We start from the raw sequence: 25,252 nt of genomic DNA, 5'->3' as shown, positions 1-25,252 counted from the left end.
GGACAACTCTTTTTTCCTGTAATTGAGGAAGACAAGCTCCAGTGCTCCTCAAGGAAGAAGCCAGCATGGAAGCATGAATACTTGGCCGTACCACGTGTTTCCCCACACTTAGATTAATAAACACACAATGAGAACACGACTCTGGTATTGTTTTTCCCCCATATAACCATCCTCCTCCCCGCCCCCATATTTGGAGTTTTAGAGATGGAATGGACTGGGCCGCGGCCTTGAGCTCTGAAAGGGAGAACAGCTCTGCTAATTGAGCCTGCTCTGCCAGCAGAACCAAGGACTGGACTCGCCCTGCAGCCAAGAAGCCGGTGATTGGCTGGACCACGTTCAGAAGAAAACTCAGCAACAACTGCTTTAAACTTGGGCCACTTCCCCTAGGTTGGAACTGAGAGTGTGTCCAGCATGGAGAGAGAATGTTGGTCATTTCTCTCCTGGCTACATTTTCTCAGTAAGTACCTTTGTAAAAGCTCTGTGAAAATTAACTGAAATTCAGAGTGTGTGGAGAGTAGTGCAAAATTAGATTAGACAGGACCCACCCAGACCGTGAGGGCCGTGAATACCATGATAAGATGCTTCTGGTTTTTTATTTTTACTAAGCCCCTAAGTAGCTTCCGAAGATTTTAGAACAAGAACATGTTCTGATCCCAGTGATGTATTAAGATTGCTATGGAGGTGATTTAAAGGATGGGCCGGTCAAGGCAGAGCTTTAACGTGGGGAGAAAATCTGCTAGACTAGGCAAGAATTAATGAGGGTCTTATCCACCATGGAAACGTAAAGGGAGGCAAGTGGGAGAAACCCCAGCAGTCTGTCTTGGGCCCTGGCTCTCTCTGCCTTCTTATTAGTGACAGATGAAGACCTAGATGGCCCGAGAATCAAATCTGCAAAAGACTCAAAGTTGGCAACTAACAAACAGGGAGAGAATTCCAAAACATCCCAATAGGTAGAAGAGTGGGCCAATTTCATAAGGTGAAATTCAGGGAAGATAAAGAGAAGTTGAAAAGAAAAGAAACTTTATAAATATAAGATGGTGGAATGAGAACTGAGGGGCAAAATGTTACTTGAGAGCCAACTCAATATGAGTTAACTAAAGTAATTAAAGAGGTTGCAGTGAATCTGGTCATTGAGAGAAAGAATATAATGAAGGAGGGGAAAAGTGGAACAAAAGGTTTGGCAATTGTCAGTGCTATAAAATTACCCGTGCAATAAAAAGCTATAAAACTTTTAAAAAGACTATAATGAAAGTGAGAAGAATAGAAGCAGCTCATCTGCTCTCGGCCCGAGTCAGCCCGGCTGGAAGAACTGTGCTCATCTTTTGGGAAGAACCTGCTGAATGAAAGATCAGGCAGAGCAGGATGACCAAGATGTGACCAAAGGTAACGGAAATTCTGCCTCAAAAGAAGGGCCAAAGGAACCGAGTGGGGATGTTTGCCTAGAGAAAAGACACAGCGTAGACATGATATCTGTGCTTTTCTATGTTAGACTCATACAAAAGACTAACAGTTCTGTAACATTTTTTCCCCTGCTGGGCGGAGCAGTGGATAGAACACCAGCCCTGAAGTCAGGAGGACCTGGGTTCAAATGTGACCTCAGACACTCGACACTTCCTGACTGTGAGACCCCGGGCAAGTCACTTAACCCCCACTGTCTCAAGGGGAAAAAAAAGTTACAAAGAGGAAAAATTAATCTTGATGGGAAGAATTCCCCAGAGAGCAATTCCCAAGAGTGGAATGAGTAGCTCCAAGGACAGTGGGGAGTTCCCCTTCCTGGATGCAAATTCATACAGATGTTGGATCGATGACCTCTGAGCCCTGGGATTACGCATCTGTAGGGGGAAGGGATCTCAGGGGCCACGTGAGCCACATCCGCCCTTCCTCTGCCCACTTTACAGAAGAAACCTCGGGAAATGAAGTGGCCGGGACCCTCTGGCTGCGGGACCAATGCTCAGCACAGCACCTCCCGGGAAAAGCCCCCCGGGTCTGGTGATAAGGGGCCTCTGAGAAAGCACTTTCTGCCAGAAGATGAGAGCAGAAGCCAGACTGCTGGGCAATGAGGGGATGAATGCCTTAATCACAGACCATGGCTCCTAAAGGGCTGATTAAGAAGAGGAAAAGAAAAACAGTAATCTAAGGCTGCAACAGAATCAAGCACCCCAGCAACGCCGGAGAAGCAAGGGATTTTTTGTTTTCAGGGAAGCAAGCATTTCAATTCACTTCACAAGTTCATTCAACAAGGGTTTCTAGTGTGTTTGTTACATGCACTTTATTGTTTATAGGCAGAGAATAAAAAAAGGAAGTATAAAGGGTGAAGATCAAGGGGAGGAGAGAGACCACTCAAGAAGCCGTCTGTGCCCCTCTCCCCCCCACACACTATTTTCTCGCCCTTGGCGTGGCTACTCCCATCCAGACCCTTCTTAACTTTTCTCAGGGATTATGCCAGTGGCCATCTCAGTGATCTCCTTTCCTCTCTAGTCCAGAAGTTCTCAACCCGAGGTCTATGAACTTGTATGTGTAGATATGTAGATGGATGATAATTCTGTGCGTCTGTCTCTCTGTCTGTCTCTTTCTCTGTTTATCTTGTCTCTCTCTCTTTTTCTCTCCCTCTATATATACATAAGCAAATAGAATAGGTTTCCTTTGTAATCCTACACATTTTATTTTATGCCTTTAAAAACATTCTGGGAAGGAGTCCACGAGCTTTTCAGTCTGCCAGAGGGGTTCAAGACATACAATAAATTAGGTACTCCCACTTGCTCTCCTCTCCACTCCCCACTCCTCAGAGCTGCCAAAATAATCTTCCCGAAGCACGGGTCTGTCTGTGAACTCAAGAATCCTCAGGGGCCCTATTACCTCTAGAATAAAAACCCAACTCCTCTGCCTGGTATTTATAGAGCTCCCAAACTGCCTCCAGCTAAGCACTGCAGTCTTATTTTACCTTATTCCCCTTCACACATTCTACATTCTATCCTTTGGTTACATTACTTTCCTCCATGCCCGTCTCCCATCTCCAAGCTTTTATGCAGGCTGACCCCACATCTGGACATGTGCCCCCTACTTCTTAGAATCTCCAGTTCCCTTCAAAACCTAGCCTAAGTGCCTCTTCCTACAGGAAGTCTTTCACGATTTCTCTTTGCCTAGTCACTAACTCTCTTCTTATGTTATCTTAAACTCATTTATCTGTTTAAATGCTGCATCCCCCAGTAGATTATATGATGCTACAAGGGCAGAGAGTCTGTTTTTCTTTTCTTCTCTGTATCCTCAGCACAGAGCCTTAAATGAAAAAGCACCTCATAAATATTTCTTGTTGTCCTGGAGCACAAGCAGCAAAGAGCTGAAGGCTCCCAAATGGGAGAATAAGCTTTGGAAAGGATGGCAATTTCATCCGTAGGAAAGAAGGAAAGGGCAGAACGGGTGATGAAAGAGGCCTGAAAATGGGGAGATGAAGCCGCTCAGGATGGATGGTCTCAATCTCCTGTCAGAGGGGAGACTCTCCACTGAGGGAATAGAGAAAGCAGCAGAAGTGGGGGTTGGAGGACAAGATTTGGAAGTCTTCTGGGTAACATGAGAGGGAGTAGTCGATAAGTGATGAACAAAAGGATTCCTGTGCATTCACAAGATCCCAGTTAAGGTTGAAAAAAGGAATTGGTGGTGGATCCAGTATGGTGATTTTCCAATTTTCTCCAGCCAGGTAAAAAAATTTTTAAATCACTGAGAACACGGAACCTGGGATGGTAGATTGTACGGATAAGAATAGAAAGTGGGTTAGTGGATCAGGTGGCAGCAACTTCTAATGAACTTCAGGGCTTTATTCGTTATCTAGCCATCCTTGCTTAAAAGGGGGGTAGGAAGTGGAACATCTGTCTCATCTCCCTAATTAGATTGTAATGTATAATCCCTGTTCTCTAGGGGCTCATTAATTTTCAAATCAATTAATCAATAAGCATCCATTAAGTGCCTACAATATGCTAGGTTTGGGGATGCAAAGACAAAAAAAAGAAAGCACGAGCCCCAGCCCTTTACAGAAGCTCATATTCCACTAGAGGACACGGCACTTCCCCAGGGGATAGGAACACCTAGAGAGTGAATGGCCATTGTGGGGAGAGAGGGCGGGACTGCGATGGGCAGGGGACAGGTGACCGCGCCTGGAGGAAAGCTAGGGGGGGAGCTTTGCAGGCTCAGGGCAGACTGTGCTCCCCGGCCCACTCCCCCCAAAGCACAGGAGCCATAATAAACATGGGTGAGAGAATGACGACAGCAGGAGGCACTTAGTTAGTCACCAGGATGTCACTGACTCCTGGCTGACGGGGTTGGTAGCGTTGCCTAAACACACACACTCTTTTGTCCTACTTGCACCTTGGATAATTAACTGCTGACTTAGAGCTCATCCGGTAAACAGCACTCCCGGCCCCCGAGTCCGGAGGATCACCCCTGAACTTCAAGAGGGAGCGCTTTAAGCAAAGAAAAGCCCCTTATTCAGTCCCCTAGCCCGCAGCGGACTCCTGGGTCCGTTCTCTTAGCCCCGTTTTATGCCCGTTACCAAGGAAACCCCAGGGGCAGATTCAAGCCGAATGTCCCTTTAGGGTCAGCAGCTCCGCCCAGGCCCAGACTCAGATCCTCCCCCACTTTCCAAATCTCACTGGGTTAATAATTAGAGAACCAAAGGGGCAGTTTCTGATTCCAGGGCTTGAAAAGGAGCCCTGACAGCCATCTTGCACAACCCCATCGATTTAAGTGGGAAAACAACCCCCACTGTGCTGGACAACCGAACTCAGAGCTGGCTCGGCCAGAGCCCACGACCCCCAGATCTGGAGAGAAATGGCCTCCGACCCCCAGCCCCAGGGGAAGGGGGACCCAGGAGACTTTCTGGGGGGTGTGAGCAATGGGCTGTAACCCAAGAAAAGGCCCAGTGAGAGGTTCCCCAGGGGGAACCGTCTGGAAACCTCGCTGTGGAGGGAGGGAGCCCCACGACCATTTCTGAGGCACACATAAGTCATTGTTGTCCGTCCTTCCTTCTCAAAGGCGATGCCGGGTGGAAGCCGGGGCAGGAGCTACAGCAAGGGTGCAAGTGGGACGAGAGGCAGAGTCCTACGGGGAAGAATATGGGCTCTGCCCAGAAACGCCCAAGTGGATGAAGGCAGGATGGAGCTCTCAAGTGCCTGAGCCCGCCCCCCTCCTCTCCTACTTACCATCCCCGCCCCAGCCCGAGCGGCTCCTTTCCCGGGATCACAGAACCTAGAACCGACCTGTCCGGAGCAATACAGATCTCCTCCCCGCCCCAGCCCGAGCGTCTCCTTTCCCGGGATCACAGAACCTAGAACTGGCCTGTCCAGAGCCACACAGATCTCCTCCCCGCCCCAGCCCGAGCGTCTCCTTTCCCGGGATCACAGAACCTAGAACCGGCCTGTCCACAGCCACACAGATCTCCTCCCTGCTCCAGTCCTAGCGTCTCCTTTCCCGGGATCACAGAACCTAGAACCGGCCTGTCCACAGCCACACAGATCTCCTCCCTGCTCCAGTCCTAGCGTCTCCTTTCCCAGGCTCACAGAACCTAGAACCAGCCTGTCCGGAGCAATACAGATCTCCTCCCCGCTCCAGCCCGAGCGGCTCCTTTCCCGGGATCACAGAACCTAGAACCGGCCTGTCCGGAGCAATACAGATCTCCTCCCCGCCCCAGCCCGAGCGTCTCCTTTCCCGGGATCACAGAACCTAGAACCGGCCCGTCCACAGCCACACAGATCTCCTCCCCGCCCCAGCCCGAGCGTCTCCTTTCCCGGGATCACAGAACCTAGAACCGGCCCGTCCACAGCCACACAGATCTCCCCGCCCCAGCCCGAGCGTCTCCTTTCCCGGGATCACAGAACCTAGAACCGGCCTGTCCGGAGCCACACAGATCTCCTCCCCGCCCCAGCCCGAGCGTCTGCTTTCCCGGGATCACAGAACCTAGAACCGGCCTGTCCGGAGCCACACAGATCTCCTCCCCGCCCCAGCCCGAGCGTCTCCTTTCCCGGGATCACAGAACCTAGAACCGGCCTGTCCGGAGCCACACAGATCTCCTCCCCGCCCCAGCCCGAGCGTCTCCTTTCCCGGGATCACAGAACCTAGAACCGGCCTGTCCGGAGCAATACAGATCTCCTCCCCGCCCCAGCCAGAGCGTCTCCTTTCCCGGGATCACAGAACCTAGAACCGGCCCGTCCGGAGACACACAGATCTCCTCCCCGCCCCAGCCCGAGCGGCTCCTTTCCCGGGATCACAGAACCTAGAACCGGCCCGTCCACAGCCACACAGATCTCCTCCCCGCCCCAGCCCGAGCGTCTCCTTTCCCGGGATCACAGAACCTAGAACCGGCCTGTCCAGAGCCACACAGATCTCCTCCCCGCCCCAGCCCGAGCGGCTCCTTTCCCAGGATCACAGAACCTAGAACCGGCCCGTCCACAGCCACACAGATCTCCTCCCCGCCCCAGCTCGAGCGTCTCCTTTCCCGGGATCACAGAACCTAGAACCGGCCTGTCCAGAGCCACACAGATCTCCTCCCCGCCCCAGCCCAAGCGTCTCCTTTCCCGGGCTCACAGAACCTAGAACCGACCTGTCCAGAGTCACACAGCAGTAAGCATCTGGGGCCATGTTTGACCTCAGGAAAACAAGTCTCCCTGACCTCAGACTCAGCATTTTATCCACTCTTCCCTCTCCCTGCCCTAAAATACACAAACAGCCAGTGTTTGTGCCACATGTTTACTGCAGAATTCTCTGCAGAATCTCCCAGGAAGCAGGACCTTCCCGGTACAGAGCCACAACACAGGTGATTAATGTTTTCCCTTAGAGGCTAAGACGTCATGCTCCCCCCTGGGAAACGCTGATGTTCCTGTTTTCTGTAACAGTAACTGCGATTCCACCCCTGAGTACGGCAGCCAGGGAGTCCAATGTGCTACGTGATTTGTGAATTCCTTCGACCAGACTTCCAGAGGAGACAAATTATGAGCCCAGAGAAAGGAAGACTTGCGAAAGTCTAAGTTGTGATCCCTGCCCTCTCAAAGTACCATATATAGCTTTGGGAGAAAAGCACCAGTTCAACTTCACATGCACTTATTAGGCACCTACTGTATAAAAGCACCAGTTTAATTTCACATGCATTTATTAGGCACCTACTATATAAAAAGTACCAGTTCAACTTCACATACACTTATTAGGCACCTACTATATAAAAGCACCAGTTCAATTTCACATGTATTTATTAGGCACCTACTATATACAGCACTAAGTGCTGAGGACACAAGTGCAAGTGACCTCAAGGAGCTTCTACTCTACTGGACCAACTGACCCAGCAAGTCAAGCTGTCTCTTCGGATGTCACTGCTTCCATAACTGAGGATTTCCTTTCTTCCCTTATTTCTTTCCTACCCCAGTCCGACTTTGCTCTAGTCTGTTTCCTTCCTGAAAGCAAACCGCACTGTATTAGGCTACTGAACTCAGAGCTTTGAGGGCCTTTGAGGAACGGGGATCATTTTGTATTTCTCTTTGTGCGCCCCTCCAGCCCCATACAGAGCAGGAAGTGCATAGACCACAGGATTTGGATTCAGAAGCCTGACCCAGCATCCCAGGGCCTGGTCCACAATAAGACATTTAACAAATGTTTGAATGAGCGAAAGGGTTACTCTGTCTTTGTGACTCGGGCTCATCGGCTCCTGGCTCAGTTTCCTCCTCTGTAAGTGAGAGGTCAGACCACAGTCCAGCCCTTCCAGCCTCACCTCGCCTGCTCCTAAGAACCTGGTGTTCCGGGTGCCGCCTCCCGCTTCTCCTTCGTTACCGCCTCGGCTCCCGGGCTTTCCACGCGTCTCTGGGGCTGCTCCCTGTGTGTCCTCGGCGCAGACGCCCCGCGGTTAACGGCTTCGCTGGGACCTTGCTTGTCCTGAGAGCTCCTGCCCAAACCAGACAGGCAGGGAACGGGCTCATCACCAGAAGCAGATGGCGAAGGCGCTCATGGAGACAGACTCCGGGAAGCTCGGGGCCGGGGAGGGGGCAGGCCGGGCTCCTCTGGGACCTGCCTACTTACACGAGGCTGGGCAGCTGTCAAAGGCTCGGGGGTCAGCGGGGCCAGAATCCAGGGTCCTGGGTCCCCGGGGAACAGACAGGAATGTCTTCTCATGCAGGAGACGACGAGATCCGAATAGCAATGGACGGCACGTCTGGACAAAAGGGAAGGAAAGGCGAGAATGAATCAGAGCCTGAGATGAAAGGGGCCGAGCCCCCGGGCCCGGAGCTGGCTGCTCCCGGAGGAAGGCCGTCACTGCCCCTGCTGCAGGGCCAGGGCCAGGGGCTTCTCGGCACACACGTGCACATCTCAGCCTGCCCCGTGATGCATCCGCGCACTCATGCACCCGGCGTTTGCCACGCGGATGGCCAGCACTCCGGCGGGCGTGAGCCCGGCCCTGCCTTCCCAGAAGCCGGTGCGCCCGATAAAATGTGCACAAAATAGCAACTGATAGAAGAGACATAGCTCAGCGGGGCTGGCTGCCCAGAGAGGGTCACAAACAGTGGGAGAGCAAAGAAATTCGGATCTGAAGTGAGGAGACTTGGATTCTAGACCTGATTTAGGTTACTAAGTGGCCCAGAGGACTCAGAGATCTTCTAGCACAATTAATATTCAAACTCTAAGAAAAAAAAAAAATAGTAGTTATTTGGATTTCTATGGGCCTCAGTTTCCTGATCTGGAAAATGGGGATTACAATATAACTCACAGGAACGTTGGACAAAACTAAGGTGAGAATGGATAGAAAAGCACTTTGAAAAATATGTAACGTCATTCAAAGGTGTAAGCGTCGGCCCAGCCCAACCAAGGGCTAGTTCTAGGACCCCAAGAGCCTCTACTCGCAAAAGTTCTAGAATCATGGCCCAACATTCTCCAATTGACAAATGATTAAAAGATATGAATAGACAATTTTCAGATGAAGAAATTGAAACTATTTCTAGCCATATGAAAAGGTGCTCCAAATCACTCTTGAGCAGAGAAATGCAAATTAAGACAACTCTGAGACTCCACCCACTACACACCTGTCAGATTGGCTAGAATAACAGGGGAAGATAATGCGGAATGTTGGAGGGGATGTGGGAAAACAGGGACACTGATACATTGTTGGTGGAATTGTGAACACATCCAGCCATTCTGGAGAGCAATTTGGAACTATGCCCCAAAAGTTCTCAAACTGTGCATACCCTTTGATCCAGCAGTGTTTCTACTGGGCTTATACCCCAAAGAGATACTAAAGAAGGGAAAGGGACCTGTATGTGCCAAAATGTTTGTGGCAGCCCTGTTTGTAGTGGCTAGTAACTGGAAATTGAATGGATGCCCTTAAATTGGAGAATGGCTGGGTAAATTGTGGTATATGGATGTCATGGAATATTATTGTTCTGTAAGAAACGATCAGAAGCTTGATTTCAGAGAGGCCTGGAGAAAATTACATGAAATGAGTAGAACTAGGAGATCATTATACACAGCAACAAGAAGATTATATGATGATCAATTCTGATGGACAAGGCTCTCTTCAACAATGAGGTAGTTCAGACTAGTTCCAATGATCTTGTAATTGGAGAGAGCCATCTACAACCAGAGAGAGGACTGTGGGGACTGAGTGTGGATCACAACACAGTATTTTCACTCATTTTGTTATTTGTTTGTATTTCATGTTCTTTCTCATTTTTCTCTTTTTTGATCTGATTTTTCTTGTGCAACAAGATAATTGTATAATATGCACAATATATTGGATTTAAAATATATTTTAACATGTTTAACATATTTTGGATTACTTGCCATCTGGGGGAGGAGGTGGGGAAAAGGGGAGAAAATTTGAAACACAAGGTTCTGCAAAGGCTAACGTTGAAGAATTGTCCATGCATGTGCTTTGAAAAATAAAAAGTTTTAATAATTTTTTTTAAGAATCATGGCCCAGAACTGAGATCCAAACATCCCAACTACAGCCAGGAAAATCCAGCTGAAATATCAACCTGTCAGGCAAAAGCAGTTCCCAAGCTCTGGGAGAATCAGAGGATACATCTCCGAGCTCAGGAAGAGATCGCTACCACCATCCCATTATTGCCGGCTGTGGGAACATTTTGTTTTGAAAACATTATCAGCTAAGGAGTGACCTCAGCTGGCACTTGTGGACTAACCAAGGACTCACGATTCTGGGGCATTCACCTTCACCAACTCAGCAGGAGACTCTGTGTACCCAGCGGAGCCCAAGCTCCAGTCTTCACAAGGCCTGGCACCCCTCCAGGATTTGGCTCTGGCTCTCATTTTTAAAGGGCTTTGGATGATGGGGAGAGGGAGGAAGAGAGGAATAAGAGATAAAGAGATGGGGAGAGACAGAAGTGAAAGGGAGGAGTTGGGGGTGAAGGAGAAAAAAGAGACAGGGGATAAAGAGAAGGAGGGAGAGGAAAAAGGGAAGAGGGAAGAAGAGGAAAAAAGGAAAAAGGGAGAGGGAAAGGGAAAGAGAAAGGGAAGAGAGGAAGAGGGAGAGGGAGAAGACAAAGGGAGAGGGAGAAGAGAGGAGAGGGGAGGGAGAGAGGGCTCGAAAGGCATCATAGCTTTGCCTGCTCCTTGCTGCCATGGGGACAATTGGGTTGAACTGCCCAGTCAGCAAATCCATCAATCCCAGCTTCCCTCCTGGCAATCACATCAGCCTCTCTGGCTGGAAAACAAGTGCCAGATGTTAAAGTTTCCTCTAGATGTGGCCTCAAATAAGACCTTAGCCAGAGGCCCCCAACTCCCTTAACTGGCTCTGGATACAAAGGATGGCACACCACATTATAAGCCTTTCTATTTTTAAATTTGATTTTATTTTTGAGGAAATCAGGGTCAGGGGCTTGCCCGGAGCCACACTGCTAGTGAATCTCTGGGGCTGGATTTGAAGAGCGGTGAGCCGTCCACTGCACCATCCAGCTGCCCTTCCTGACCTGCCTTGGAAACACAGATCAATTCCTCCATCTCCAAAGCTTCATTAGAATTAGAGGCCACAAGAGTGCCAGATTCGGACTGAGAAAATGGGATTCAAATTCCATTTCAGACAACAGCTTTGGGACTTAAACCTCGATGGACCTTAGTTTCCCCCTGTGTAAAATGGGAGGGGTCAGATAGCACCTATTTTATGGGATTTTCTAAAAATTCAATTTTATTCTGTTTTCAATTCTGGCTTCTTTCCCTCCTACCTCCCCATTGCAAGGGTAATAACAATACTGAGTGACATTTCCTTGGCATCTAAAGTTTTTACAAAGCTCTTCACTTAACTTCTGAGATCTCATTTGAATCCCACTAATCATTACACGCATTTTCATGCCTGTTTAACAGATGAGAAAATTGAGGTTCAGAGAAGGATGAGCGTGGCCAAGTCACTGAATAATAGAAGTGGAGTATCAAAATACCTTGGAAACATTGAACAAAAATATAAATACAACACAACATAGATGATGGTAATCTGTCATTGTCTAGGTCAGTGTGGGCTTGCAGGGATCCTTCTCTTTGAGTTAATACTAGTGATAAAGAAAGCCTCGGTTAGGTGATGAAGTGGTCAGAGCACCCGCCCAGAAGGACCTCAGTTCTAATCCAGCTTCAGACATTTGACATTTACAAACTGTGTGATTCTGGGCAAGTCACTTAACCCCAATTACCTCTCAACAAATGCTATTTTTTTTAAAGAAAGTCAATCTTGTATCTTCCCTGGGTTCAAGCCCCATCTCTAATATATCCTGGCTTTGGGTAATTTTAGGCAATCTCTGAAACTCGACGGGGTACAGAAGGTGGAGGAATGCGTTGAGGAGGGAGATTCCCCATCCAGGCCTTCCTTATGACTGACCCTTATCCCCTGTACCTCTCCCTAAGTGGCAAAGGCAGAATTGAAACCCAGCGATCTTTTCAGGGCCTAAACTGCTGCCCTAAAAATATATACCCACATAAAAAAAAAATACCCACCGCAACTGCTCCCTGCTCAGAACCCTCACAGTGCTTTCCCTCCCAACCACTCATATCAAGCCTTTTCTGACTAGTCAAACGTTCATGCAAATTTACTGAATCCACAACTGGTATCCAAGGGAGCATGGGATCATGGACCCAGAGGGTCATCCTCTCCTTTTTAGAAGAAATTAGTAACATTCCCAATGTAACTAGGACCAGGGTGTTCTTGGAAATGATTCTCTGTACTTCTTCCAAGGAACCTTGTTTTTTTTTTTTTTTTTTTTAAAGCTTTTTATTTTCAAAACACATGCATGAATAATTTTTCAACCCTGACCCTTACAAAACCTTCTGTTCCAAATTTTCTCCTCTTTCCCTCCACCCCCTCCCCTACATGGCAAATAGTCCAATATATGCTAAACATGGAATCTTCTTATTGACTTGACTGTTGGCCTAAAGAAAGAAAATGGTGGATGCAATTTAGGAGCCAGTGCTTAAAAGAAACAGCTTTAAAAAGTGGAAAAGGGGGGCAGCATCAAATAGCATCCACCACATAAATTTTTCTGAGACAAGACAAGAACCTAGATTTGGAAATGAACCCTAAGGATGACATGTAAACTCATGAAAGATTCCCCCTTTCCCATCTCCCTTAGGTTGTAATTAGATTGTAAGCTCCTTGGGGACAGGGACTCTCTTTTGCCTTTTTATGTATCCCTAGTGTCTAATAAATGTTTATTGATTGTTGAGTTTCAATTCAATAAATATTTATTAAGGGCCTACCCTGTGTCCAGCATTATACTAGGGACTAGGAGATATTCCAAATGTTGTTGTTTAATCATTTTTAATTATGTCTGATCCCTTTTGAGGGTTTCTTGACAAAGACATCAGAGCAGTTTGCCCTTTCCTTCTTTAGCTCATTTTATAGAAGAGAAAACTAAAGTAAATAGGGTTAAGTGATGACACAATAAAGATCCAAGGCAGAATTTGAATTCAGGTTTTTCTGTCTCTGCCCCTGCACTCTATCCACTGCCCTTACTGGGTCAGACTTGGAACTAATTGGCCAACCCCAGAGAATCCTTGAGATTTCAGGGTGTTCAACAGACTCTGGTAGTAGGTTAGCTTTCAAAACCCAAGCTGGCCTATTAAGAAACTGTAATTTAAGATTAGAGGCACATAAAAGTAGAGGGCAGGAGAGGAAGTAACTTTGGGAATGAAATATTTAAAGTGTGGAGAGTACGGAATGGCTGAACAAATTATGACATCCAAATATTCAGTAAAACAGAGCAAAGAAACAGGAGGTCTAAGGCAATATACACAACGACCATAATATTACAGATGAAAACCGTATTAAAAGATAATTGAAACAGGTTAAGTGCATTGGCCAAAATCAGTAAGACCTGAACTCTAACCTGGCCTCCAACACTGACTAGCTGTGTGATCCTGGACAAGTCACTTAACCTTGACTGCTTCGCTTTCTTTGTCTAGAAAATGAAGTAGAGAAAGAATGGCAAACCACCCCAGTATCTTTGCCAAGAAAACTTCAAATGGGATCGCAAAGAATAGGACATGACTGAAATGACCGAACAAAAACAACAATAACAACAAATATTAGTTCTAGAAGACAAATGAAATATATTTCCCTCCACCCATTGCTGGAATAGAGGATGGAAAACAATGGCTACTAACTGTTGCTATGGTTAATTAGCTTTTCTTTGACACAGGCAGGGAAAGTGTTTAGATTATATTATGGGAAATGATCGATTAGGAAAAAATAGTATCAGTAAAGCATCAAATAAAAAAAATAAAAGTGAGAATACTTATGGATCACACTTACTCAAGGTCACAGAACATCTAGCTATGATCCATGAGGAAGCAGGTCTCTAGGATATATCCCTTTGGCTGACTGACATGTGGAGACTGAGAACCTGGCTAAATATGTAGTTAAATGAGGACAATTTAATAAATGATCCAGGCATCCAAAATACACTGGCTAGACTTTTATGTGTATTTTGATGACTTTTAACACTGTGGACACTAACTGTATTTACTCTTTCCTTTCATGAATAAATTATGAGTTCAGAGAGAAGGATTCACTATGAATTTAAGTAGTCTGAGAAGGCTCCCAAAGGTGGGAGAGGAGAAAAAGGAGACTCGTCTGTGGACTGTGAAAAAGTAAGATCTGGCTGGAGAGAAGAGGGGCTTCCAGGAGAGGGAAGTTAAGAACAAACTTATCAGTGCAGGAATGTGGAAGATAGTAGTAAACTGGGACAGTAAAAGCTAAGTTTGCTTGGAGTATATTTGTATAATAAGGGATAGGAAGTATGGTTTTGGATCCTGATTGTAGAAGAAGCCTAAAGAACATTAAAATAACATTCATTGCCTGCTTAAAAACAAGAGAATTTGTTGTTAACTAGGATTTACTAAATGCAGCTGCAGAATTTTTATTTTGATAGACCACTGGAGAGACCAAGTTAATGAACAAAGGGAAGAATTCAATATCACACAAGATGGCACAACTGTGTCAGTATCAGCCCAGTCAAATCAAGATGTATTTATTAAGCACCTACTATGTGCCAGGCACAGGGCCAAGTGCCCGGGAGACAGCAAAAGGGCAAAAACAGATCCTACCTCAAGAAACTCCATTCTAATGCTGACGACATGTAAACAACTTTGTACTAACAAAATACAAACAAGATAAATTGGGGATAGTCTGAAAATGCAGACAATGGCATTAAAGGGGATCTAAAAAGACTTCTTGCAGAAGGTCAGATTTCTAACTAAGATTTGAAGGCAACTGAAGTTAGGAAAAATTTTAAAAAGGAGAGAATTTTAGGCATGTGAGACATCCAGGATAAAATGTCACAAGGAGGGGGATGGAATGTCTTATGGGAGGGGTAACCAGGGAACAAAGCACTGGATCAAAGAGATAGTACATGAAGCTGAGGAAGGTGTGAAAGGACTGGAAAGGACGGTGGGAAGGGGCTGGATTATTAAAGGTTCGAAAAACCAGGTTTTATATTTGATCCCAAAGGTAACAGGAGTCATTGGAATTTATTGAATGTAAGGGAAGGAAGAGGATGGGAAGAAGGAAGGGTTTAGGAACGTCATCAATGTTATTTTCACAGGGAAGAAGGTTGCTGAAGTAGAAACTTCACAGACATTGAGGTCAGAAGACCTATCCTCGTCCTACTTTTGACACTCCCTTTTGTAAAATGGGGGGGGGGGGGTTGATGTCTTCTAGACAATGTTTAAGGTCCATTTAAGCCCCAAATCTGTGATCCTTTGACCTCAATTATACAGTAAGAACTTAAAAGAACAAAGACATTGCCTTTCCTTGGATTCTATCAGTGCTCAATTGATTTTTGTTAAATGAATGTGTTTTTTTTTAATCCAGAAGAAAAAAAAAGTTGTTTTGTTGATTCCAGATTCCCCGATTCTGCTGGAGAACCAGGTGGTAAGAGGCCCGGCATCTCCTACTCAGAACAAAAGGGCTTCCCTGCTCAGCCCTAGAAACGTCTGTGGTGCTTCGGCAGACAGAAGGTATCGCTACTAAGTGGAAAGGATGGGACATGGCAGAACTCAAAACCAGTCGGGCTTGGCCGGGGGTTGGTGGGATGTAACTGTCAGACGGGACGAGATGGGAGGCAGCCCGTGATGCCCGAAATGCCGCCTGAGGGAGATTTTCTCGTCGGGGTGAAGGTAGCTTCTCCCGGTTCTGTCCCACATTGGATTCCCCCATCTCCTCGCAGCTTCCACACGCCGGAGCCAATCCCTCCTCAGTCAGCTAAGGGATGACTCCGCCTTGCCTTGACCTCCAGATCTGACCTCCATAAATTCTCGGGATCCTGTTGCCAGAGCCTGACCCAGAACCTGAGCTAACTCCTCCTCCCTTCTGCGGGAAAAGGATACACAAATGAAAACTTTTCACAGATACTGTCGGGGGTGGGGAAGGATCGGAGAGGAGGACCGACAGCCTCCCCCCGCCGCCCCGAGGGATGCGTCGGGCTCGCTCCTTCCTCCCTCCCTCAGGCCTCCCCTTTGAAGGGCACTCCACAAAGTCACGCTCCCCACGGCAGGGTTCTCGTTCGAGGGCCCCTCGAGGCGCGGGCCTGGCTCCCGCGCCCCCCCAAGAGGAGGAGGCCCGGGACTGGTACCGTGCCCCGTCCACCTGCTGCAGCCTCCCGGGGGCAGGGGCATTCCCATTCCCATGCCCCCCCCCCCCAGGCGCGCAGGGGCGCCTGCTGCCCGCCCACCCTGCCCTTCTCTGGCCTCGGAGTTGGAAGAAGAGTGTGACCTTTCCAAAGCCCCCGGAGAAGGAAGCTCTGACCACAAGGAGGGGGAGGGGAGGAGGACAGGAGTCCTGACGGGCAGGCGCCAGGGCGCGGAGGTCGCCTGGCCGAGCTGGTCCCCACCGCAGGACTTCCAAGCTTTGTCCCTGCCCTCCCTCTCCCGCCACGGGCCCCCGCGCTCCGGCGGCCGGAGGAGGAGCCGGGCTACGGGAGCTCTCACCCAGACCCACCAGGCCGGCTAATGCGCAGCGGCGGCGGTGACGGCGGCAAATTGGGGCTCACCCCCAATCCCCGGGTGACCGCAGGAGCCGACCTGAGCCGGGGGCGGAGGCTGCCGGCGCGGGGGGCTGCGCGCCCGAGGAGATGGGGGGCCTGCGGAGCCGGGGGGGCGTTGTCCGGGAGAGTGAAATTTACCTGGGTCACGTGGCCATTGACAATCTCTTGGAACGTTGGGCAGCTCCGGTCCCAGCAGAGCTCGCAGCTCTGGGTTCTCTCGGCGTCGTGGCGTCACAATGGGTCGCGTCGGAGGGCCCGCCCCTCCTCCTGTTCTTAAGAGATGGGCGGGAAGGGGCGATCTCCGGGGCAGGATGGACAAGGCCCTGGGGCCGGTCCGTAAGGAGCAAAGGCCCTCGCCTCCCGGCCAGTCCTAGAAGAGGCAGGGTGGTTCCGGACCCCCTCTCCCCCAGGACCTCGCAAGATTATCTCCTTACCACCTTGGCGGGGGCGGCCCTGCTGCCCGACTCGTGCTGAAGGGCGTAGGGTCTCTTGCACCCCAGTCTGTGATGACCCACTGAGGCTGCTAAATGGGAGGCCCCATGGGCAGCTCTCAAGCACTGCAAGATCCTACATAGATGGGAAGCGCAGTAACAGACTGTGTATGTACTCAGAAGACCAGCCTAACACAAGCACTAACTGCAGCCCCTCCATGCCTTGGTTTCACAGGATTTCGGGTCAAAAAGGAAAAAAAATCACTATCTGGTGATCAAATTTATAGTGATGAGTTTTCTACTCTGGCCCTCAAAGGACATGATCTATTGCTTTAAAAGTAGGAGGGGGAGGGGGAAATCATGGAGCGTCCTTTTCCTTATCAGTAAAAATGGAGGGAGAATAAATTAGAAAACCTTTTACATCCCTCTTATCGATAATTCTATGATCCTATTATCCTTAAAGTAAAAGTGCACACACTCTTTTGTCCCAGATATTAATTAGGACTTTTCACTGGAAGGACAAACACTGAAGCTGAAGCTTAAATACTTTGGCCATTATGAGAAGATGGAGCTGGAACAAAAACATCTTGATGTTAGGAAAGAGTGAAGGAAAAAAAAGGGGGGCATGGCATAGGATGAGATGGATAGATAGTGTCATAGAAACAATGAACATGAACCTGTCAGACTTTGAAAGATAGTGTAGGATGGAAGAATCTGGCATGGTGATCCATGGGCGAATGAATGACTGAAAAACAATAACAAGCTCCATGAGATAGGAAAAAAAAGAATATATTGATCACCAACCTATTAGATTATGAACTCAAGGTTTTCAGGAAAGAATGAGCTATATCATATTACATTCTTGGCAAAGGTATGCATTTTTTAAAAGATAATTCCTTTATTAGGTTTGTCTTTTTCAGAACCCAATAAGGAAGCATAAAGCAAATCAGAAACGGGTTCTGTTGTTCCATTGTGTTCCCATTCAATACTTCATGGCACCATTTGGGGTTTTCTTGGCAAAGATACTGGAGTGGTTTACCATTTCCTTCTCCAGCTCATTTTACAGAGGGGGGAGGGGAAGGGTTAAATGATTTGCCCAGGATCACATAGCTATTAGGTGTCTAAGCTTTGAACTCAGGAAGAAGATGACTGCAGACCTAGCCCTTTATCCACTGTATCACCTAGATATCCAGGAACAGGCAGGACAGCATTAAAAAAAAAAATCAATTCAGGTTTAGAATCTTGACATGGGGACTTCAGAAAAGTGGATGAACTACATGGGAAGTGGAGAGTTGACTGTTTCTATTCAGATAATGGTGTTAAATGGAGGTGTTTGGGCAGAGATGAAAAGTGAAATCAACGATTTGACATTCTCTGAAACAGATAACAATCCTTTGATTAGACTTATTAATGGCAGATGAAGTTCATTCACAAATTTGCCATTAATTCTTTCACTCTTTCATATACTTGTTCTAGAATCAGTTTGTCTGATTTTTTTTTATTTACTTGCAAGAAATCACATTATAGCGCCCACTCAAAGAACAGCCCAGAGATTTTCCAAATTTGAGGGAAAATATGGGAAACGGGGGAAGCTAAGACCTCAGAGACGTTCCTGATACTCTTTAGTGTCCCTAAAAAATTTTGGATCCCAGAAATGACACTCCTTAACTTTGTGACCCCAGGGCAAATAATTTAACCTTTCAGTCCCTGCTTCCTCAATTGGAAATGGATAGGGCCTGGACTAGTAGAGATTTTACTGATAGAGAGATCACCTGGATGGACAGGCCCTCTCCCGTAAAAGTCAGCTCATCATAGAGAAATCTAGAAGGAACTTGTCCAAGTACAGCTCCGAGGTCAGCACTTCATCCATTATGCTACATTGCCTTTCTTATGACTTCCTCATCTGTAGAATAGGAAGTACTAATATATGCTATACTCATCAGATATGTCAAGTGATTTAAATATAACCTCTTAGCAATTCTTTTCATTCAAGAAACCAGAACATTAAAATTGTTCATTCCACATGGAGAACTTGACTCCCCTATTATTTATGAGCATAAGCCACAGGAATCAGACACTTTGGTAAATTCCATTGTTGAGAGATAAGATTGCCCACTCTCAGCCTGTAGACTCCGGTAAGCAGATGGGTCTTAAAGGGATTTATCATCAAAGTCATCCCCCTTGGGAGGGTCTGTCAGCATTATTTAGATGACTCATAAAAGAGGCTAAAGCAAGAATGAATCAGTAACAACCAGAAACATTTTCAAGAATGGTTCCAATCAGGGAAGTTACTGAATAAAGCTGAAGGTTGAAAAAACAGATTCCCAGAAGCAGCTAACAAACAAATCACAATCCCTCTAGCTCTGGTCCTTTTCACATTTGGTTAAAATCATCATTATGGGAAACTGTGGGTAAGGAAACTCCACAAATACAGATCAGTAATTCATTTGTAACCTAGAAAATTATTCAGATATGATTGCCCATGTTCACACGGGATACAAAGTCAGATCTTCCTGACTTCTGATTCTATCCACTATTCCACACTGCCTTTCATTTCAACCTAGTGAATAGAAGACCAGTCTTGAAATAATAGAAGTCTCAGTCCCAGTCGTCCCTTTAAATTGTGATTACTGCTAACTGTGAGATCCTGGACAAGTACCTTAATCCTTTAGTGCACCAGACAATTCTCGAAGACTCTAAGTTACTATTAAATTGCTGTGTCAATCAGCAGAGATCGTTTGGACAATGAGTGTTTCTTATGCAAATGAAAATCACAGGTCCCTTTTTAAAAAATAAGTTAAATCTAAATTTCATTTAGACTAGCTTCACTCTTAGTGAAAAAGTCTTAACCAGGAAATGGTAATGGGAGCTTTGTCCTCAGGCCATTAAATTTACATTTTACAATCCTAGATGCTTAAGTGGTCTAAATTCAGGTTTTTAACTAGTTTGGGGTTCTAAATGAAAATGAGGACCTGAAGAAATCTGAAACTATCTCAACAATAGACTACTAATTATCTACCCATTTTCCTGGCAGTAATGAGAAGGTCAGAGAGGACAAAAGGGCAGAAGTCATCATTTGGACCATATTATTTTGTAACATTTAATTTTTTAAAAATCAAGATTTTCATGTAAATAGGCCAGAAATTCTCCGGGAAACTTCCTGGCTAAGTTGCAATGGTTAAAAAAAAAAAATTCCATGTTCCCGAAACTGTTCTTAATAATGAAAGAGAGAGAGAGAGAAAAGCCCAGGAAACAGAATAAATGGATCAACTGCTGTTGGCTCCTGCTGGGAGTGAGATCATGCTTTCTAATTTAATTGATGCATCAAGCTAATTTTGCTGATTAGAACGGTACATTTGGAACAATTAAAAGTTTAGATTATTTTATTTCTCTTATATAAAAATGTTATCATAGCCTTTAACCCAGTGTGGTGTAATGGGAAAACTTCACTGGAAGCCAAAGCATCAGTTTGAACATATCATTTGACATTTTTAGATCCTCAGTTTTCTCATTTATAAAATGGTCATAATAACATTTGAATCATCTACCTCACAGTAATTCTTTTTTTTTTTTCCTTGAGTCATTTGAGGTTGAGTGACTTGCCCAGTGTCACACAATGTTAAGTGTCCGAGGTTTGAACTCAAATCCTCTTGACTTTAGATCTGGTGCCCACTGCCATCTAGCTGACTTGTCAAAGAATTCTTCTAAGGAAAGTGCTTCTTAAGGTTTATTACATTTATCCTGGAGAAGAGAAGACTGGGGGTAGTTAAGTAGTGAATAAATAGAACACTGGGCCTGGAGTTAATCATCTAGCCTTAGACTTTTAGTTGTGTGACCCTATGTCTCACTCAGTTTCCTCAATTTTAAAATGGGAATATTAATAGCATCTTCCTCCCAAGGTGGTGATGAGTCTCAATTGAGATAATATTCATAAAGTGCTTAGCACGATACTGGGCACATAGCACACACAATAAATGCATGCTTGTTTACTCCTTGGGCAAGGTATAACACCTGTTTTCAAAGATTCAAAGACTTGTTATATAGAAAAGAAATTGTATAGATTCTGATTAGTCCAAGAGGGGAGACATGGGACAGTTGACTAAACATTCCTGGAAGAAGAATGTTAAATTCATATAAGAAAATGTACTAATGAGACCTGTCCAAAAGAATAAAAGGCTGCCTTGTGAATTTACCTGGTAAATTCCCCCAATTAGATGTATTTAAGCAGAAACTGAATAAAAACTCATTTATTTGGAATGTTGTAGACAGGATTTGTGCTTTGGGTCTAGAAATCAAATTAGGTCACCTCTGAGGTCCTTTCCAATATGAAGATGCTATGAACCTGATTCCTGTAACTTGAATGGAGGCAAAGAAGAAGGCATACTTATCAAGTTTACTGATTTTACAAATATGGGAGTGAGAACTAAAATGAGTCAGAACCCTAAAAATTTCAGGTATGGTAAAATGGTGAACCTAGTAAGATTAAATTTATGTATAAATTTAAATCCCACACTTGGACTTAAAAAATAAATTTCATTAAATTCAAGAAGTAGGTAGCTGTGGGAAGAAGAGGGAGACAATGGTTTATGTGGGAAAGAAATGGGTATTTTAGCAAATTAATAGCTCAATACATATAAAAAACAACTAATATGATCTTAGGTTCTATTGAGAAGTAGAATATCTTTAAAAAAAAAAAAAAACTTCCTAATGATTAAAGCTTGGCCAGAGTAGAAGGTTGTTACTGTTTGCCCTTTGTTTTTTGAAGAGCACCAATGACACTTTGGGGTGAAATCTTGACTCAGATGTGAAATGGATTTAAGTGAAACTGAGTTGTACAAAGTCATCAGCCTCATTCTCTCCTCCAGAGCCATCAAAGTACAGTGTCAGGATAAAAGTCAAGCTAGTGATGGTCCAGGATGCACTGGATGACCTTGATATCTTTCATATGTGACCAAGCTCTTGAGGATTCCACAGCACCTGCTTCAGCCGACTCTATGGTCATCGGAATGAATTGTTCTCATCCACCATTCTACCAGGAAGTCTTCACAAGCTTGGGGTAGACAGAGACCCCCTCCCAGATCACTAAACAGTTTGAGGCCTTCCAGTTATCTTCAACCTGGTTTAGCCTATTGGTTTTACTAGGATGTGACCACCAAGCATGCTACAGTTTCTTGCAGCCACAGGCAATAATTCAGTGAAAGGTGGACACCCAAGGTGGATGAGCAGCCCTGAAAAGGGCTCCAGCCCACCTTCACACCAGAGGTGCTGGTCCTCCTGAACAATCTCCAAGAAGAATGGATTCTTTAAGGAAATAGCACATTATTCTTTAATAGAGAACTTCAAACGAAAGCTGGCTGACTACTTGTTGGGGAATCCTGGGCAGATATGAATTAAAATAGATAGCCTTAGAGGTTTCTTTCAACTCTGAAATTCTGTGATTCTGTGATAGTTACTTGCTACAGCCTCAGGGATGAATCCAACTCTCTCCAAATCCCCAAACATTTCTCAAAGAAAGGCTTACTTCTCCTATTCTTACCCTAAAAGCAAGCTTTTCCCATACTTTCTCTAGGCACCATGTCCTATTAACATTTGTCACAGTCTCTTTTATACCCTGAGATGGGGCTAGTCTTTTCCATGTCAGTTTTAATGAAAGAAACCATCCATCTTTGGGGTACGCATCCACCCTAGAGCTAACACAATTACCGCCTACAAAATAGAATTAGGTCAGGCAGTGGATGACAGCCACTTAGCTAGCTGTGTTCCTCAGTAGCTGACCCCTAGCTATGCCCCCTCCTGATTTCCCCTGATGTGCCTGCCTTTTGCTTTCAACTCTACTGGGCTTCCCAGTGGCTGAAGGATATGTTCCATTCTTCTGCTACACAAATGATAATATATAAAATACTGCTAGAAGATGGTGGTGGGATTGTGTAGATACAGACCAAAATAATCGTCCCTGGTAAGCTGATGCAATGTGCTTGGGAAAAGATCAGGCAAAGCTTGGGATCTAAGGCTAATTGGCTTGTAAAACGAATATAGCCTTCTTGCTACTGCTCCGGGACTTCCAAACCATGGGATACTACTGTCTTCTTCCCTAGCGAGGAAGCAAGGTAGCTCAGTGGAAGGAACACTGAGCCCAAAGCCAGGAAGACCTGAGTTCAAATCCAGCCTCCGATTCCTACTAGTTCCATGACCCTCTGTTTGCATCAGCTTCCACAACTATAAAATGGGAATGATAATAGCACCAATCTCCCAGAATTGTTATGAGAATCAAGTAAAATGATCTTTTTTAGCATTTAACATGTAATAAATATTTGATTCTCTCTTGATGTTCCCACAAATCCTTGGGACCTTTCTCGGGTTCACCTTGAGGTAGAATAATGGGAAAATGACCAGCACTGAAAAGTCTGAAGACATTGATTTATATCTGATATTTACTAGCTATGTGATGTTGGCCAAATTATTCATTCACTTAGAACTTTTTTTCCCCTCTTATCTCTAAAATGGAGTCACTAATACTCACATTCTTAATATCATGGAACTGGGAACATTAAACAGTACAAGTATGGGAGATGTTCTGTAAAGTGTCAAGAGATAAAGACTGCACTTGTGATTTCATCAATACCCTGTGAGGCACTCCCACTTTTGATGTTCTTTGGGACCTTCTCTGCAATTTTTGGTCTTGGAGAACTGTCTAAGACACTGGAAGTCCTAATCCTAACCCTAACCCAAGTGATGTGCCTAGGGTCACATACATAACCAACATGTATTTCTGGCTTCAAGGTGGGCCTATATTGCAAGCACTCTGTATCTCAAGAGCTATAGAAATTTTAGTTATTGTTATGAATGACTCCATCCTCACCCACATCCTCAAGATTTCTGTGCATAGGGAGCTAAAGGATTGTTTCTGATTATATCAGGATATCCTTCCCAGGAGAATATACCTATCCTAGGAGATTTGGGATGGATACATTTTAAGCCTCTTGTTATTGTTCGAAAGCAAATAACTACATCATCCTCTTCCTCCAAAGGAAGGAAGTGTTCTCAATCTGTCCAAGTTCTCCCATGTCTATGTTTTCCGGCTCCCTTTGGAGGGTCCCTTTAATGAAGCTTTTGAAGCCCCAGAGGCAGTGTCTGATTATAATTACTGAAAGGGGACTGGCTTTGCACTAATCAGCATCATGTTGTGTCTCAAAGCTAAAGAGCTTTCAGATGCCAGGCCCCCACTGGCTCCTCTGGCAATTACTAGGCAGCTTCTACTTTTTTTTCTATGCTGGAGGAGGTTGGGACTGTCGGTCATTTATTTATTTGTTTATGTATATATGCATATATTATGTGTATGTGTCTGTGTGTTATGTAGACATTCATTTTCTTAATGGATGACTTTAAAGCAGACTTCCTAGACCTCTTCTACCTATAAGGGGTCATTTTGTTTTTGATTTTTTGTTTGCTTTTTTTGGTTAACACTTTCACATAACATCAGGATTTCCCCTCATCTTCTTGATAATTTTTGCTTAGCCTTTCTATAAAAGACATTAAGAATGAGAGGCAGAATCTATAGATACAAGCAGGCAAGATAGGTGGGTTACATGTAATCAGATGACTCATCATCCCTTAATTTTATCACTCAGGAAAGCCTTAGGGAAGAAGAGACAGGACCATCATCCTATGGCTGATGCTAAGAAAAGACCCCTGACAGTCTTAAAACCTTGTTTTCTCTTTTTTCTGAGTTGGCATCAGATTGGTGGTGGTGGAAAGGAAGCATCAATTCACTTCATTCCAACAAACACTTATTATGTGCCAAGCACTTTGCAAAGCACCGGGGAATAAAGATAAAAACAAAACATTCCATGCCCCCAAGAGCTTACACTCTCCTGGGAAGAAACAACATAAACACAAAAACATAAATACAAAGTAATTGGAGAGAGGGAAGCATTAACAATTGAAGGATTTGATAAATGCCTCTTCCAGGAGATGGTATTTTAGCTAAATTTCAAAGGGAGTGAGAGTGTTCAAAAAGTAAAGCTGAGAAGAGACAGACATTGCAGGGTTGGGGTGTGACCTGTGAAAAAGCAAAGAGTTAGGAGATGGAATGTCAATGTCCACATTGGCTGGAACATAGAGTGAAGAAAAGTCCTATTTCTGATTCTTCAGGCTTTCTAAAAAATTATCTTTTTCACATTTTAGGAGCATTTCCCTTCTTGATCACCCCCCTTCCTATAATAGTAGCAGGTCTAGTTGCCCCCCCCCCGATCTAAATCATAATTTCTGTCCTAGAAATGGAATATGATTATCTAGGGAGTTTTTTTTAAAAAG

General features: G+C 45.4%; 1 protein-coding gene across 6 annotated transcripts in view; it reads right to left on the bottom strand.

The window, feature by feature from the left end:
- OGDHL (oxoglutarate dehydrogenase L) overlaps positions 1–17,402 on the bottom strand; it is a 63,851-nt gene extending 46,449 nt beyond the window's left edge. Inside the window, exons 1-3 of one of the 6 annotated variants that reach the window (XM_051981875.1) lie at positions 16,647–17,402; positions 8,053–8,185; positions 7,748–7,918 (exon numbers count right to left, since the gene is read on the bottom strand). The gene's annotated coding sequence lies outside the window, so the exon portion shown is untranslated. The other 5 variants (XM_051981874.1, XM_051981873.1, XM_051981878.1 and 2 more) reach the window with 5 other exon arrangements.
- Positions 17,403–25,252: the final 7,850 nt, after the last annotated feature.

This window comes from Antechinus flavipes, chromosome 2, assembly GCF_016432865.1.
Source record: "Antechinus flavipes isolate AdamAnt ecotype Samford, QLD, Australia chromosome 2, AdamAnt_v2, whole genome shotgun sequence".
Classification (NCBI taxonomy): Eukaryota; Metazoa; Chordata; class Mammalia; order Dasyuromorphia; family Dasyuridae; genus Antechinus; species Antechinus flavipes.
The sequence above is the reverse complement of the archived record's forward strand: the minus strand, read 5'-3'. Positions and strand labels throughout refer to the sequence as shown.